The sequence below is a fragment of the Rutidosis leptorrhynchoides genome, chromosome 5, assembly GCF_046630445.1.
Source record: "Rutidosis leptorrhynchoides isolate AG116_Rl617_1_P2 chromosome 5, CSIRO_AGI_Rlap_v1, whole genome shotgun sequence".
NCBI classification, from domain to species: Eukaryota; Viridiplantae; Streptophyta; class Magnoliopsida; order Asterales; family Asteraceae; genus Rutidosis; species Rutidosis leptorrhynchoides.
In genome coordinates this window covers 80,528,047-80,546,630 of record NC_092337.1, presented here as the reverse complement: position 1 = coordinate 80,546,630, position 18,584 = coordinate 80,528,047, and positions in this window count along the sequence as shown.

Sequence of the window (18,584 nt, the reverse complement as noted above, 5' to 3'; positions counted from 1 at the left end):
TTAACGAAATCGTTATATATATCGTTTCGAGTTTCTTAATTCAATAAACTCATTTTTATGTATATCACTCATTGTTAATATACTTATTGAGATACTTACTTATCATAATCTCATGTTAACCATATATATATCGATATATATATCATCATGTAGTTTTTACAAATTTTAAACGTTCGTGAATCGCCGGTCAACTTGGGTGGTCAATTGTCTATATGAAGCACATTTCAAATAATCAAGTCTTAACAAGTTTGATTGCTTAACATGTTGAAAACATTTAATCATGTAAATATAGCAATTTCATTTAATATATATAAACATCGAAAAGTTTGGGTCACTACAGATGTTAGACGTAAACCTCTCGAATTCCAAGTGGGTAACCGCGTAACGTTAAAAGTCGCGCCTTGAAAAGGTGTAATCCGTTTCGGGAAACGCAGAAAGCTAAATCCGTCATATTTTGATCCTTTTGAAATCTTGGAGCGTATTGGACCCGTTGCTTACCGTTTCGAACTCCCGACTCAATCAAATTCCGTTCATCCTACATCCTATATATCAAACTTAAGGAAGTGTCTTCCGAGCAAGAACTTGTCATTCCTTTCGATGAGCTTACTATCGATGACAAACTCCACTTCATAGGAGAACCGGTTGAAATTATGAATCGTGAAACCAAACTTTTAAACAACGTAAAGTCCCGACTGTCAAAGTTTGTTGAAATGCCCAATGAAGTACCCTCGCTTATTCGTAGAATTGACAACACAAGATCTCAAGGAATAAACAACAACTACTACTTCCAAATAAATTTCGGGATGAAATTCCTTTTAAGGTGTAGGTAATGTAACATCCCGCGTTTTTCCGTTAAATTTATTTTTAACATCGTCTATTTTTTTAGATAATATCTTTCGTTATCTAAATTCATATCTTTCGTTAACTAACGTTCTCAATATTTCCGTTATTCGATTATAACATCTCCCGTTTATTCTCGCGTATTTAAATTAATTCGCTTGGTTAATTCACGCACCCGCTTTCAAACTCGAGGGATCGAAGTTGCCAAGGGGCCAAACTAGTTGACTAGGTCAACTAGTCAACCCCACCTCTTCCATTCATTCATACTTCCACCTCTCTCATCTCTTTTTCCTCTCTAGCTCAAGAACACACTTTTTAACATCTTCAAAGAATCATCATCTAAATCATTTCAAGGAAGCAAACATCAAAACAAATTACATATTCGTGATCCTCTCTTCTTCCTCTTCGATTTGGTACCAATTTCACTACTTGGGGTAAGGTTTCTAAAAACTCTAGATTTCTCAAATTCATTTTATAGACTTGAAATGGTGTTAGTTAGTGTCTATGGCTCAAGTCTAACATGAATATGTGTTTAGTTTGCTCGATTTGTTGTTTTGAGTAACTAGCATGAACATTTGAAATGGGTGTGCTTAATCTTGAGTTTTGGGTGATTAAATGTTGTTTAAATGTTAAAGTTCATGTATTAAATGTGTTACTAGCATCATTAGCTTCATTTTGATGTGTAGGTTAATTTAGAAAAGCTTCATTTACAAAATTGATGAATTCATGATTCTTGTTTAGGGTTTGATGAACTTTAAAAAGAACTTTTGATGCATTGAATGCTATTAAATGTTGTTAGTAAGTATTTAGTTGTATTGTATGTTTAATTACCTTCGAAATGGCATATCGTATGTGTAGATTGGATTCCCGAATCATGAAATGCATTTTATGAACTCGAAACTTTGATAATGAACTTTTAGCGATCAATCGACGAGGTTTTCATTGTTGTTAATGATGGATTTGATTGATGAAATGTTTTTAGTTGTATTCCTCGTCAAAATATATTTCCAACGATATAAGATACGGGTTTTGAATGTTTACGGTTCATAAGTTACGTTCGTTTGAAGTTTGGTTTGAGACTTGTCATTTTCCAGCTTTTTCCACCTGAATCAGGCACAGATGCGGCGCATCCCTTATAGATGCGGCGCATCTGATGCAGGCTGCCCAAAATCTTCATTTTTCGTTTAATTCCAACTATACTATGAAACTCCGATTGACATGAAACTTGGCCAACATGCTTATATATGACTTCTAAGCTTAGAAAAATTGTCCGAGACCCGACCCGAAAATGTTGACTTTTTTGTTGACTTTGACCAAAGTTTGACTTTTAGTCAAACTTAACCAAACACTTATACAATCGTTCTAACGTGCTTTTATACTTATATCTTGCATGAAACTTGACAACGTGATTCACATGCTATATATATTCGAGTCGTAACGAGCCATAGGACTAATTGAACACATTCCGCCTGACCTTGTGTCGTAACCAGTTAATTGATACACTTACTTGTTTAGGTCAAGGCTAAATAACTTTCATTCACACGTTTACTTTGTGAAGTACATTTATGAAATGTCCCGTTCTTATTGATTAAAAACGTTCCATATTAATTGATTTCGTTGCGAGGTTTTGACCTCTATATGAGACGTTTTTCAAAGACTGCATTCATTTTTAAAACAAACCATAACCTTTATTTCATAAATAAAGGTTTAAAAAGCTTTATGTAGATTATCAAATAATGATAATCTAAAATATCCTGTTTACACACGACCATTACATAATGGTTTACAATACAAATATGTTACATCGAAATCAGTTTCTTGAATGCAGTTTTTACATAATATCATACAAACATGGACTCCAAATCTTGTCCTTATTTTAGTATGCAACAGCGGAAGCTCTTAATATTCACCTGAGAATAAACATGCTTTAAACGTCAACAAAAATGTTGGTGAGTTATAGGTTTAACCTATATATATCAAATCGTAACAATAGACCACAAGATTTCATATTTCAATACACATCCCATACATAGAGATAAAAATCATTCATATGGTGAACACCTGGTAACCGACATTAACAAGATGCATATATAAAAATATCCCCATCATTCCGGGACACCCTTCGGATATGATATAAATTTCGAAGTACTAAAGCATCCGGTACTTTGGATGGGGTTTGTTAGGCCCAATAGATCTATCTTTAGGATTCACGTCAATTAGGGTGTCTGTTCCCTAATTCTTAGATTACCAGACTTAATAAAAAGGGGCATATTCAATTTCGATAATTCAACCATAGAATGTAGTTTCACGTACTTGTGTCTATTTTGTAAATCATTTATAAAACCTGCATGTATTCTCATCCCAAAAATATTAGATTTTAAAAGTGGGACTATAACTCACTTTCACAGATTTTTACTTCGTCGGGAAGTAAGACTTGGCCACTGGTTGATTCACGAACCTATAACAATATATACATATATATCAAAGTATGTTCAAAATATATTTACAACACTTTTAATATATTTTGATGTTTTAAGTTTATTAAGTCAGCTGTCCTCGTTAGTAACCTACAACTAGTTGTCCACAATTAGATGTACAGAAATAAATCGATAAATATTATCTTGAATCAATCCACGACCCAGTGTATACGTATCTCAGTATTGATCACAACTCAAACTATATATATTTTGGAATCAACCTCAACCCTGTATAGCTAACTCCAACATTCACATATAGAGTGTCTATGGTTGTTCCGAAATATATATAGATGTGTCGACATGATAGGTCGAAACATTGTATACGTGTCTATGGTATCTCAAGATTACATAATATACAATACAAGTTGATTAAGTTATGGTTGGAATAGATTTGTTACCAATTTTCACGTAGCTAAAATGAGAAAAATTATCCAATCTTGTTTTACCCATAACTTCTTCATTTTAAATCCGTTTTGAGTGAATCAAATTGCTATGGTTTCATATTGAACTCTATTTTATGAATATAAACAGAAAAGTATAGGTTTATAGTCGGAAAAATAAGTTACAAGTCGTTTTTGTAAAGGTAGTCATTTCAGTCGAAAGAACGACGTCTAGATGACCATTTTAGAAAACATACTTCCACTTTGAGTTTAATCATAATTTTTGGATATAGTTTCATGTTCATAATAAAAATCATTTTCTCAGAATAACAACTTTAAAATCAAAGTTTATCATAGTTTTTAATTAACTAACCCAAAACAGCCCGCGGTGTTACTACGACGGCGTAAATCCGGTTTTACGGTGTTTTTCGTGTTTCCAGGTTTTAAATCATTAAGTTAGCATATCATATAGATATAGAACATGTGTTTAGTTGATTTTAAAAGTCAAGTTAGAAGGATTAACTTTTGTTTGCGAACAAGTTTAGAATTAACTAAACTATGTTCTAGTGATTACAAGTTTAAACCTTCGAATAAGATAGCTTTATATGTATGAATCGAATGATGTTATGAACATCATTACTACCTTAAGTTCCTTGGATAAACCTACTGGAAAAGAGAAAAATGGATCTAGCTTCAATGGATCCTTGGATGGCTCGAAGTTCTTGAAGCAGAATCATGACACGAAAACAAGTTCAAGTAAGATCATCACTTGAAATAAGATTGTTATAGTTATAGAAATTGAACCAAAGTTTGAATATGATTATTACCTTGTATTAGAATGATAACCTACTGTAAGAAACAAAGATTTCTTGAGGTTGGATGATCACCATACAAGATTGGAAGTGAGCTAGCAAACTTGAAAGTATTCTTGATTTTATGAAACTAGAACTTTTGGAATTTATGAAGAACACTTAGAACTTGAAGATAGAACTTGAGAGAGATCAATTAGATGAAGAAAATTGAAGAATGAAAGTGTTTGTAGGTGTTTTTGGTCGTTGGTGTATGGATTAGATATAAAGGATATGTAATTTTGTTTTCATGTAAATAAGTCATGAATGATTACTCATATTTTTGTAATTTTATGAGATATTTCATGCTAGTTTCCAAATGATGGTTCCCACATGTGTTAGGTGACTCACATGGTCTGCTAAGAGCTGATTATTGGAGTGTATATACCAATAGTACATACATCTAAAAGCTGTGTATTGTACGAGTACGAATACGGGTGCATACGAGTAGAATTGTTGATGAAACTGAACGAGGATGTAATTGTAAGAATTTTTGTTAAGTAGAAGTATTTTGATAAGTGTATTGAAGTCTTTCAAAAGTGTATAAATATATATTAAAACACTACATGTATATACATTTTAACTGAGTCGTTAAGTCATCGTTAGTCGTTACATGTAAGTGTTGTTTTGAAACCTTTAGGTTAACGATCTTGTTAAATGTTGTTAACCCAATGTTTATAATATCAAATGAGATTTTAAATTATTATATTATCATGATATTATCATGTATGAATATCTCTTAATATGATATATATACATTAAATGTCTTTACAACGATAATCGTTACATATATGTCTCGTTTAAAAATCATTAAGTTAGTAGTCTTGTTTTTACATATGTAGTTCATTGTTAATATACTTAATGATATGTTTACTTATCATAGTATCATGTTAACTATATATATATCCATATATATGTCATCATATAGTTTTTACAAGTTTTAACGTTCGTGAATCACCGGTCAACTTGGGTGGTCAATTGTCTATATGAAACATATTTCAATTAATCAAGTCTTAACAAGTTTGATTGCTTAACATGTTGGAAACATTTAATCATGTAAATATCAATCTCAATTAATATATATAAACATGGAAAAGTTCGGGTCACTACAATTTATACTCGTGCACTCGAGGTGAGATCATAGTCCCATCTTTTCAACAACTTTTATACTTTTAAATCATGGGATGAGAAATATATACAGTTTTATACTACATACTTTTATGCTTTGAACACAAGTACGAAAACAAATATTCCAAAACGAGTTAAACAAAAAGCCTCAATTCAATTATCAATAGTTACACTTGCAGGGTGTAAGCGAAAACTTATATTATGTAATCACATGGGCTTGACGAGCCTCATTCGGACGGTTCGCTACCGTTAGCGGATGAAATATATTTTCGGGTTTAGTGTATGTTCTAACACTACGTAACAGGGTACAAAATAGTTAAGTCTTGATAATTTGGTGCTCGCGATCATACTTTTGGAATGTAAACAATTTGAATAATCAACGTTATGGAAATACAAAATCTTGTGGTTCAAAAACAACGTTTACAAATACATCTATGATTTCACCAACGTTTTTCGTTGACAGTTTTCTATATGTTTCTCAGGTTCATGAATGGCTATTTGATACATGCTTCCGCGTACACTCATACTTGTTTGCGGTCAATCATATATGCATACACTCTGATTACTTGCTTGGAGTCAAGGATACATACATACTTACGCTATTTATAGCAACCGTGATTTTAAACTTATATTATGTCGCAAGTTTATTTCATTTATACTTTGCAACTTTTGTAAACTTAAACTTGTTGTCGAACCATTTGGTAACTTAAACTTTGTAAGTCTTGTACGTTTCAAATGAATGAGACATAATTTTGGTCAAACGCGTCTCATTTAGGGACTATGACCACGTAACGGGACCTAAGTTAACGGCGCCGTCAATGACAATTTTGTCGGGTCGTTACAGATGGTATCATAGTGTTGGTTGTAGGGATCTAGGATGTGCATTAATGTGTCTGACAGAGTCGTTAAGACGCATTAGTGAATCTAGACTACAATCGGATAGTTAGCCATTGCATCCTGACATACATTTGCTATAGATAGTACTTACTTGACTACTTGTGCATATATACTTGAATCACTCTTAGGCAAAATTCTTAATGGTACCAAATTTCCATCATAAGAACTCGTACTCTGCCACTTTCTGGTAACACACGTAAATTCAAGATTCGTACGTGTAAGGATGACGACAACTTCATCCGTTACACTAGTTCGGGAACTTTGTCTCCCAGGTTGTTATTCACCACCGTCCCAGCTTACTATCCACGAGTACTATAAATTTACCACCACTAGGGTAATCACTAACCACTATCGATGTTACACCGGTAACCTTCACTATCTCCCACTTCTTATTGCTACCATCACTACTCTAGATGAGTATCGTCATCACCGCTTATCACTACGATTGCACACTACTCGTTACCATAATTCGTTATTCCTTTCGTACCTAAAGACATTATTATTTGATGTGAACCGCATTGACGTGAACAATCATTTATACACTTCCCTCGGGAAACGCTTCTTCAGAGTTGCACTAATTCTTTCTATCCAATACAAGTCACGTTTGAGACATCGTTACACTTTGTTCATTTTACATCTTCACGATTACACGAACTTGATGTTATGGAGTGATGTGGGGATGGAGGTATGAGTTAGCATAATATAACGACACTCGATCAATGTGGTTATATTATGGTAAGTCATACCAAAGTTCTAATGACACGTGATGGTGATTGGACTCGATCAACCTAATCACCACCATGTGCCATGTACATGACTTCATTTTTCTTGTTGGATATCCAAAAACTTTGAGGATATTGATAACAACCATACCAAGGACACACCTTTGATTATTGCCGAACCATATTTATGCTTCCGAATGAATGACAAATTCCGTCAACTTCAAACATATGTTACATGTGTATACTATCTCGTTTTCGCACGGTTTTATCGACGAACTACAATATGCATGTCATGCTCATATCGAGGTGGAAACTTCTCTCGCATTACACTTGTACTTCCGTATAAGGAAATCTTTTATCTAATTTCAATGGAGAGAGAGACTCTTCACGTTATGCTAGTATTCGCCATGAGGGTGAATAGTCCTAAGGAACGTTTTTCAGAACCCGATAAGAAACTTGCTCTAACAAACGTTTTCGGAAAATGATAAATCTTCCGCAGCACGAAATTCTTGAGAAACGAAAACTTGTTCAAATATATCTTAAAGAAATGTACCTCGTTTCAGATCGAGATGCTCGTTTCACTTCTAAATTTTTGGGGTGCCTTACAAGAAGCCTTGGGACCACGTTTAGACATGGGTACCGCGTATCACCCACAAACCGACGAACAAAGCAAACGTATGATTCGAACCTAGGAAACCATAATACGAGTTTGTATTATCAACTTCAAATTTACTTGAGAAAAGTATTTGCCTTTAATCGAATTCTCTTACCACGATAGTTATCACCCGAGTATTAACGCCACACCTTTCGAGAACTCGTATAGCCGCAATTGTCGTTTTCTTAATCGTTGAGCCGAAGTAGGTGACAAGCAAACAACCGAACCCAAACTCATTCAAGAAACAACTGAGAAATTGTTCAAATTCCAAGAAGGACTCAGGACGGCCCGTAGTCACCAAAAGAGCTACGATGATGTTAGATGTAAACCTCTGAAATTCCAAGTGGGTAACCGCGTAACGTTAAAAGTCGCGCCTTGAAAAGGTGTAATCTATTTCGGGAAACGCAGAAAGCTAAATACATGATATTTTGATCCTTTTGAAATCTTGGGGCATATTGGACCCGTTGCTTACCGTTTCGAATTCCCGACTCAATCAAATTCCGTTCATCCTATATATCAAACTTAAGGAAGTGTCTTGCTGAACAAGAACTTGTCATTCCTTTCGATGAGCTTACTATCGATGACAAACTCCACTTCATAGGAGAACCGGTTGAAATTATGAATCGTGAAACCAAACTTTTAAACAACGTAAAATCCCGACTGTCAAAGTTTGTTGAAATGCCCAAGGAAGTACCCTCGCTTATTCGTAGAATTGACAACGCAAGATCTCGAGGAAGAAACAAATACTACTACTTCCAACTAAATTTCGGGACAAAATTTCTTTTAAGGTGTAGGTAATGTAACATCCCGCGTTTTTCCGTTAAATTTATTTTTAACACCGTCTTTTTTTTAGATAATATCTTTCGTTATCTAAATTCGTATCTTTCGTTAACTAACGTTCTCAATATTTTCGTTATTCGATTATAACATCTCCCGTTTATTCTCGCGTATTTAAATTAATTCGCTTGGTTAATTCACGCACCCGCTTTCAAACTCGAGGGACCGAAGTTGCCAAGGGGCCAAACTAGTTGACTAGGTCAACTAGTCAACCCCACCTCTTCCATTCATTCATACTTCCACCTCCCTCATCTCTTTTTCCTCTCTAGCTCAAGAACACACTTTTTAACATCTTCAAAGAATCATCATCTAAATCATTTCAAGGAAGCAAACATCAAAACAAATTACATATTCGTGATCCTCTCTTCATCCTCTTCGATTTGGTACCAATTTCACTGCTTGGGGTAAGGTTTCTAAAAACTCTAGATTTCTCAAATTTATTTTATAGACTTGAAATGGTGATAGTAAGTGTCTATGGCTCAAGTCTAACATGAATATGTGTTTAGTTTGCTCGATTTGTTGTTTTGAGTAACTAGAATGAACATTGGAAATGGGTGTGCTTAATCTTGAGTTTTGGGTGATTAAATGTTGTTTAAATTTTAAAGTTCATGTATTAAATGTGTTACTAGCATCATTAGCTTCATTTTGATGTGTAGGTTGATTTAGAAAAGCTTCATTTACAAAATTGATGAATTCATGATTCTTGGTTAGGGTTTGATGAACTTTAAAATGAACTTTTGATGCATTGAATGCTACGATATATTATTAGTAAGTGTTTAGTTATATTGTATGTTTAATTACCTTCGAAATGGCATATCGTATGTGTAGATTGGATTCCCGAATCATGAAATGTATTTTATGAACTCGAAACTTTGATAATGAACTTTTAGCGATCAATCGATGAGGTTTTCATTGTTGTTAATGATGGATTTGATTGATGAAATGTGTTTAGTTATATTCCTCATCAAAATAACTTTCCAACGATATAAGATACATGTTTTGAATATTTACGGTTCATAAGTTACGTTAGTTTGAAGTTTGGTTCGAGACTTGTCATTTTTTAGCTTTTTCCACCTGCGGCGCATCTGATGCAGGCTGCCCAAAATCTTCGTTTTTCATTTAATTTTAACTATGCTATGCAACTCCGATTGACATGAAACTTGGCCAAAATGCTTATATATGACTTCTAAGCTTAGAAAAATTGTCCGAGACCCGACCCGAACACGTTGACTTTTTCGTTGACTTTTACCAAAGTTTGACTTTTAGTCAAACTTAACCAAACACTTATGCAATCGTTCTAACGTGCTTTTATACTTATATCTTGCATGAAACTTGACAACCTGATTCACATGATATATATATTCGAGTCGTAACGAGCCATAGGACTAATTGAACACATTTTGCCCGACCTTGTGTCGTAACCGGTTTATTGATACACTTACTTGTTTAGGTCAAGGCTAAACAACTTTCATGCACACGTTTACTTTGTGAAGTACATTTATACTCGTGCACTCGAGGTGAGATTATAGTCCCATCTTTTCAACAACTTTTATATACTTTTAAATCATGGGATGAGAAACATATACAGTTTTATACTACATACTTTTATGCTTTGAACACAAGTACGAAAACAAACATTCCACAACGAGTTAGAACAAAAAGCCTCAATTCAATTATCATTAGTTACACTTGCAGGGTGTAAGCGAGAACTTATATTATGTGATCACATGGGCTTGACGAGCCTCATTCGGACGGTTCGCTACCGTTAGCGGATGACATATATTTTCGGGTTTAGTGTATGTTCTAACACTATGTAACAGGGTACAAAACAGTTAAGTCTTGATAATTGGGTGCTCGCGATCATACTTTTGGAATGCAAACGATTTGGATAATCAACGTTATGGAAATACAAAATCTTGTGGTTCAAAAACAACGCTTACAAATACACCTATGATTTCACCAACGTTTTTCGTTGACAGTTTTCTATATGTTTCTCAGGTTCATGAATGGCTATTTGATACATGCTTCCGCGTACACTTATACTTGCTTGGGGTCAAGCATACATGCATACACTCTGATTACTTACTTGGAGTCAAGGATACATACATACTTACGCTATTTATAGCAACCGTGATTTTAAACTTATATTATGTCGCAAGTTTATTTCATTTATACTTTGCAACTTTTGTAAACTTAAACTTGTTGTCGAACCGTTTGGTAACTTAAACTTTGTAAGTATTGTACGTTTCAAATGAATGCGACATAATTTTGGTCAAACGCATCTAATTTAGGGACCATGACCACGTAACGGGACCTAAGTTAACGGCGCCCTCAATGACGATGCACATCCACATACTACCATCCTTCTTCTTCACGAATAATACCGGAGCACCCCATGGTGAAGCACTCGGTCGGATAAAACCCTTTTCAAGCAACTCTTGGGTTTGATTCAACAATTCTTGCATTTCTGTCGGCGCTAAACGATAAGGAGTTTTAGCTATGGGGGTAGCCCCCGGAACCAACTCAATGCGAAATTCAACTTGTCTTTCCGCCGAAACACCCGGTAACTCGTCCGGAAAAACGTCTTCGAATTCGTTAACCACCGGAATTTCACGAATTGATGGTAGCTCTTCACGAGTATCAAATACATGGTCAAGGAATGCCATGTCACCACTACTAAGGAAACGACGTGCCCGTGCATAAGTGCATAATGGCACAAGTCTTCTCCGTTTCTCGCCATGAATAATTAACCCTCCCCCATTTGGGGTCTTCACACGAATGAACTTTTCATGGAACGCAATATCGGCTCTATAACGGTCGAGCCAATCCATACCAACAACGATATCAAAATCACCTAAGGTCATCGGGATAAGATCGATTTTAAAGGTTTCAGCACCAAACACAACATTACAATCTTTATACACATTGACACGACCCAACCCGTCTTTATACCCAAATAAATTTTTTATTTTTTTATAATAGTAAACAATTATCACGCCACTTAAATGGTTACATGATGTCGACCGATTCATACAAAACATTTAAACGTTTAACAAGTTTAAAGTTTACATAATAGGCATGAAGGCCCTTAATCAAATGTGTTACAAGTTCGACCTTAAAGTGATAGTTTTAAACCAAACGACATACAAGCATGGTTTGGGGCTAAACTACCCAAAACAATAGGCCGTCTTCCAAAAGCTATGCCTACACAATCATCATGGGAATATCTAATTCCCGGCAACCCCTTTCCCTTTCTCCGCACTTGTACCTAAAAAGTAAACAACGAGAGGGGTAAGCAAAACCCTTAGTGAATGCAATAGTTATACACATACATATATAATATACCTATTTGCATACACTTACTCACATACCGCATACACGCTAGTTACATATTTAGCATACCATCGCAAGTAATAAATCTAATAACCTCCAATATCGTAACTAGCATATCCAATAGCATATAAACAACATAATATAACATTCTATGCTACCACAAACACAATTCATATGGTTAACCATACACGCACTATGGTGCCACCGGCTCCGTGGTTCGCACCATACGCAATTGTCATGGTGCCACCGGCTCCGTGGTTTGCATCACAACCTGAGTCATACTCACTCCAAGGCTTTATCGACTCCATGGTTAATGCCTTAACAATTTGTACTATAGTGCTACCGGCTCCGTGGCTTACACCACAACACTCCTACCATGATGATTTCGGCTCCGTGGTTCGTATCATAGCACTCTGCACATACTATGGCACCTCCGGCTCCGTGGATTATGCCACAGCATACAAATAGATACACTATAGACATACATGCATAATTATTCCACCCACCTTAATGCCTAGGTGATGATTATACAACTCCGCAAGCTTCAAAGAAAAGTACCTAATACATTAAGTACATAATCAACATACAAACTATTTGGACTAGACACCCAACACTTAACTCTTGTGCATTTATCGACCAATTGCATTAAATGACCCATTTGCACAAAAAACCGCCCATCCAAAGTCAAGACTGTCATTAATCACTAAAAGCTAGTAATTAAAGTCCTATAACACCAACTAACACAAAGTTGGGGTATTCTTATACCCAACTTTCCCAACTAGGTCAAACATTCCCATTTGACCTATTTAAAGTCAAGACCCACAATTTGGTCAAACTCGAACCCCATTAACAAACTTTCACTAACACATAAGTGTGTTAGTGATTCAATAACCTAATTAACCCTACAAACTTCAAATCACATGGCTACACCCTAGATTACAAACCTTAGGGTTTCCATACATCAAGTTTACCCCAAATTCGCCCATTTAACCCTAAGTGGGTCATACAAACTACACATGAACAAACCCTAGCTATAAGTTAATTTGAACTTGAAACTCGGAGTTAAAAATTACAACTATCACCAAAACGTAGCTAGAGATGTATGGAACAACTTTAAAACTTGGACTCGGGCAAGATTTGGTCTCCTTCTTCCCTAAAATGAGCTCTCTCTTACTAAAACTCTATTTCTCTCTCTAAAATTGAAGTGTGTAGGTGAAAGAGTGATAAATGAGATAAGGATAAGTTCTAGATCAGTTCTTAAGGCCTTAAACCGTCCACAAAGTGAAAAGACCTAAACACCCCCAAAATGCCCTTTTAAAAACGAGTTGGAAACCATATCTGCCAGCGTGTCGCGTTTCGCGACAATATGTCGCATTTCGCAACAACCAAAACGCGATAACACTAACCTGAACGCGACAGATTGATCAAGAGTGGGGTTTCTCAGGGTGTCGCGTATCAATCAATTCCATCGCGTTCCGCGATGCACAAAAATGCGATATAGTGCCTTTAAACGCGATAGTTTGCCAGGTTAGTTAAATTTCCAACGTTTGAATCTTTTACAATCGACCAAGGTTAAAGTTTAACATTCAAGAGGTTAAATACGCACCTTGGACTATGTACAAGAAAAAATGGGATGTTACAACTCTCCCCCACTTGAATCGGAGCACGTCCTCGCGATCCAAGCCGCATGACAAGCCGGAAGTTACACCAAAATGAACTGTTGGTCCCTTGATTAACAACAGGAGTATTGTAGAGGGGGGGGTGAATACAATTTCTTTTAATTAACAAACCAATTAAACACAGTTTAGTATTCAAGCATGTAATTTAAATAGAGTCAAAGGTAATTTTTTCAATTGTTATTCTTTATTGATTAAATCACAAAGAATTACAATTATCCTTGGCGGAATGATAGTTGGTTGATACAGATTTACCTAAGTATATCTATGAGGATAAACTTAAAGCAATTACATGTTTTGGACTCTAAATAACAGAACCCACACCACTAGTTGTTACAATAGTTGACACAATAATTTATAGTAGTCCTATTAACCGTGTAATGGTTCTATTGTCCACTGGTACATAAGATGTCTGTACTTGTGGGGACAACTGCATCAGAGAGCGTGCTCTCCTCTTTCCTCTTTGGTAGCTATTTGCAGGAACAACCCAATTCGGTTTGGCACTACTATTTGTTTAAACAAATAGAATGTTGTATTCCCTAGGCGTTGACAAAGTATAACACATGTCTGCACATGCGTTAAACTTCTGCATTCCCATGTGGTCTTGTAAGGTCGCTTATCAGCCGTCGACGCGTGTCCTTTTCTGTTCAACTTTGTCTTTGACTTCTGTTGAATAGTACAATTGATGTAGACCACTCAGGAAACCACCATGCTTGTAATGGAGCGTGGCTGTCTTGTGTTGCATGCTGCTTACCAGGTTTACTGGTTCTTCTTTTGCTGAGTCACTTGATATTCTTGAATTGCTGAGTACTCATCCTGTGCTGATTCGAAGAATACACTCTACCTTGTACTGGTAGACTAGTCAGCATACTGAACACTTGACATAGCAATTTTTGCTGTCTATACATAAACAAACTTGTGCTGGCTACACATAACATTTTAGTGCAAATAAATTACAGTTTTGTCATAATTAAATCCATAATTATTTTGGGGACTCAACAATCTCCCCTTATTTGATGATGACAAAAATTATGACATTTAGAGAAAACACTAAAGCCAGTACTGAGGGACCTAATGAAAAATAGGCAGTAAATTTGTCCCCTTTAAGTTTGTTTTTGGGATCTTTTGCTGAGTTATCTATATCTTATAACTTGATATGATTTTGAAGATAACTCATTTCATTTTCATTACAACAAAGTATATACCGTAATTACAGAGCATCATAATGAACAATGAATTAACAAAAGATACAATTTGAGCACTAGAAGGCTATCTGTCTCTATCTTTATCTTTTTCTAGTTTATCACCAGATAGCTCTTCTTCTTTCACTTTCAAGGCAGCCCAGGCTTCAGGAAACAAGTAAGCCAGCTCAGCAGGGTTATAAACTGGAACATGAGGAGGTAGAATGATGGGATCTCTTCTGTGTGGGCCTTCACCAGTAGATTTCTTTCTTTTAGACTTTTGAGAAAGAACTTCTTATACGTTTACTACTGGTGCATTCCCAAATTTTGTTGCTTTGTTGAAGAGCTCTTGGAGTTCTGGCTTCAATATCTTTTTAATACCACTTTCAGCCTTACCAATGAAGTACTCCAATATTTCCATCCATTCACTGAATTTGAAGGTTCTCAAATCGGTGTAGTCTACCCTTTCTTGAATATTATCTTCCCTGCTGATGCTGAAAGCTCTTTTTGAGCCTCTGTGCACTTTGATGATCTTGTTGGGATTTGATCTCCTAGTCAGTACATCACCATACTTACTCCTATAATAGTGATCAGATAGATCTATTGTTCGTTTAGTTTCTATAAGAGCAGTAGCAGGTGCTTTCTCAGCAGCTTCCAGTTCATCAAGAGCTTTATCTTGTTCCTTAACAATAGCTTTGGCTAGCTTGAGGGACTCAGCCTCTTGCTTTCTATCAGCAGCCAATTTAGCTTCTACTTCCTGAAGCCTTACCCTTTCAGCATATTCAGCATCAGCATCCTCCCTTCTTTTCCTTTCAACTTCTAAGCCCAAAAGATAATCATCGGCATTAATATTCAGGGACTTTGCTGTTTCAATCATTTTCCTTCCCTCATCAGTTCTAAGCGCATCACGATACTGCCTTAGATCCTTACCCAGTTGTCGAGCCTCTTGAAATTGAGCTTTCTCTTCATCAGTATGAAGCCTTTAACCACTGTTATTTAGATACACGCCAATTTCAATGCCATAGGTTAAAGCAGTGATATAGAATGGCTGATCAAGAGGATGATGCACCAATCTAACTTGGCGTATCCTTTCAGAAATAGCTGCTTGTCTTTTCTCAAGCAATTCAGGTACAGTGATCTCCAGCCTGTAAGCTTCTCTTTCATCTGGATTCATCTTTCTTAGATCCATTGATAGTTAAAGCTAAGGGGTATAAAATACTATTAAATTTTAGAAGGAAATACTATTAAATACGATACAATTTTACACAAGATATTTATTTATTTATAGAATGGATATACTTAAACCTTGCTACAACACTTATAAGCAGTGTACCTAATCATACAGTAGTGTAGTTTTTGGTAAGTCCGGTTCGTTCCACATGGAAAATCTTTTTCACAAAGCTTAACGCTATATTAGTTACTTTTATAAAATTACAAATATATATATATATATATATATATATATATATATATATATATATATATATATATATATATATATATATATATATATATATATATATATATATATATATATATATATATATATATAAGTAATATTATTATTATAAAGGGGGGTTTTTTACCGTTTAATGACCGGTTTGTCGATTTTAAAACTTTAGTTGCAGTTAAAACCAAATGTAAAATATAAATAAAAGACTTAATTTAAAGCGTAAAGTAAATAACGATAATGAAATTGCGAATAATAAAAGTGCGATAAAATAAACTTGCGATAATTAAAAAGTACGATAATTAAAAGTGCAATTAAATACAATATCAATAAAAATGCGATAATTAGAAGTGCAATTAAATATAAAATAAAGGAAATTAAATATGAAATAAAAGAATTATGCTTATTTAAACTTCCGTAATCATGATGTTTGACGTGTTGATTTTAGTTTTATGCCCATGGGTTAATTGTTCTTTGTCCTGGATTATTTAATATGTCCATACGGATTTGTCCATAATAGTCCATCAGTCATAAATATAAAGAGCGAAAGCTTTCGTCAAATTATTCTTATTCCCGAAGTCAAATATTCCAACTAATTGGGGATTCGAATTGTAACAAGGTTTTAATACTTTGTTTAATGAATACACCAGGTTATCGACTGCGTGTAAACCAAGGTTTTACTACATTGTTAACAATTACACCAATTACCCTTGAATGTAATTCACCCCTGTTTCAACAAGTCAATTAACTATTAATCCAGTTCCGTGTCCGGTAAAATGAATAATTATTGGTATTTATAGATATCCCGCCCACCGTACCCAGTCAAGCGTATGTGGTTATATATAAATACGTCAAATTATAAGTTTGTATATTAAATTAACAAGGTATTGTTTAGTTAATATAAAACCCATTAATAGCCCATAGTCTAATTTCCATAAGTGTCGTTCTTTTATCCAAACCCCAATTATGGTACAAAGCTCAATTACCCAATTTTAGTAATTAGCCCAACATCATGATTACTTCGGTATTAAATAAGCATAATAATAACTTAGCTACGAGACATTAAATTAAAAAGGTTGAACATAACTTACAATGATTAAAAATAGCGTAGCGTTACACGTACAGAATTTCGACTTACACCCTTACAACATTCGCTAACATACCCTTATTATTAGGATTAAAATTAAAATTAAAATTAAAATATAAATTATAAATAAATATTACGTATATAGATAGAGAGATTGATATATATTGGATGAAAAATTGATCAGAATTCGTTGGGCTTTATAGGGAGTTTCAGTTTTTGGGGCTCCGCGACTCGCGGCCTTTTTGCTCTTCAAACTCCGCGAGTCACGGAGTTTGTAATTACAGCTCACTCCATTTTGGCTCTTTGTTTACCGACGGTTTATTATATAAATATAATTTATATATAATTTATATAATTAATTATATATATTATATTTATATACATAGTTAACTTGTAATTTTTAGTCCGTTGCGTCGAGCGTTGAGAGTTGACTCTGGTCCCGGTTCCGGATTTTCGAACGTCCTTGCGTACAATTTAATATCTTGTACTTTGCGTTTTGAATCTTGTACTCTTGTAATTTCGAGACGTTTCTTATCAATAATTGGAACCTCTTTGATTGTATTTTGTACTTTTGAGCTTTTTGGTCGTTTGCGTCTTCTATTCGTCGAATCTGTCTTTTGTCTTCACCTTTTAATATTTAAACGAATATCACTTTTAAATAGAACAATTGCAACTAAAAGCTTGTCTTTCTTGAGGAATAATGCTATGAAATATATGTTCGTTTTTAGCATTATCAAATATTCCCACACTTGAGCGTTGCTTGTCCTCAAGCAATATCGTCTTGAAATACTAGAATCACTTCTTTATTCTTCACACTTTGTACATCAGTGATTTCTATACGGCGGTATAAACAATGGTAGTAACGATATGGTTTACAGTCCCACATGACTATAAAAATTTAGATTCATTAAGGAAATTGGATCTTTATGAAAACATTTGATCTTTTGAAAATTAAATCTAGTTTTTACCCTAGATAAGTTTTTCGGAATAACCCATCACCGGTGTTTGCAAAATATTTTTGTGGGTTTGGTGGGTTTCAGATTTGAAAATTTTAGCTCAAAACTTATGGTTTT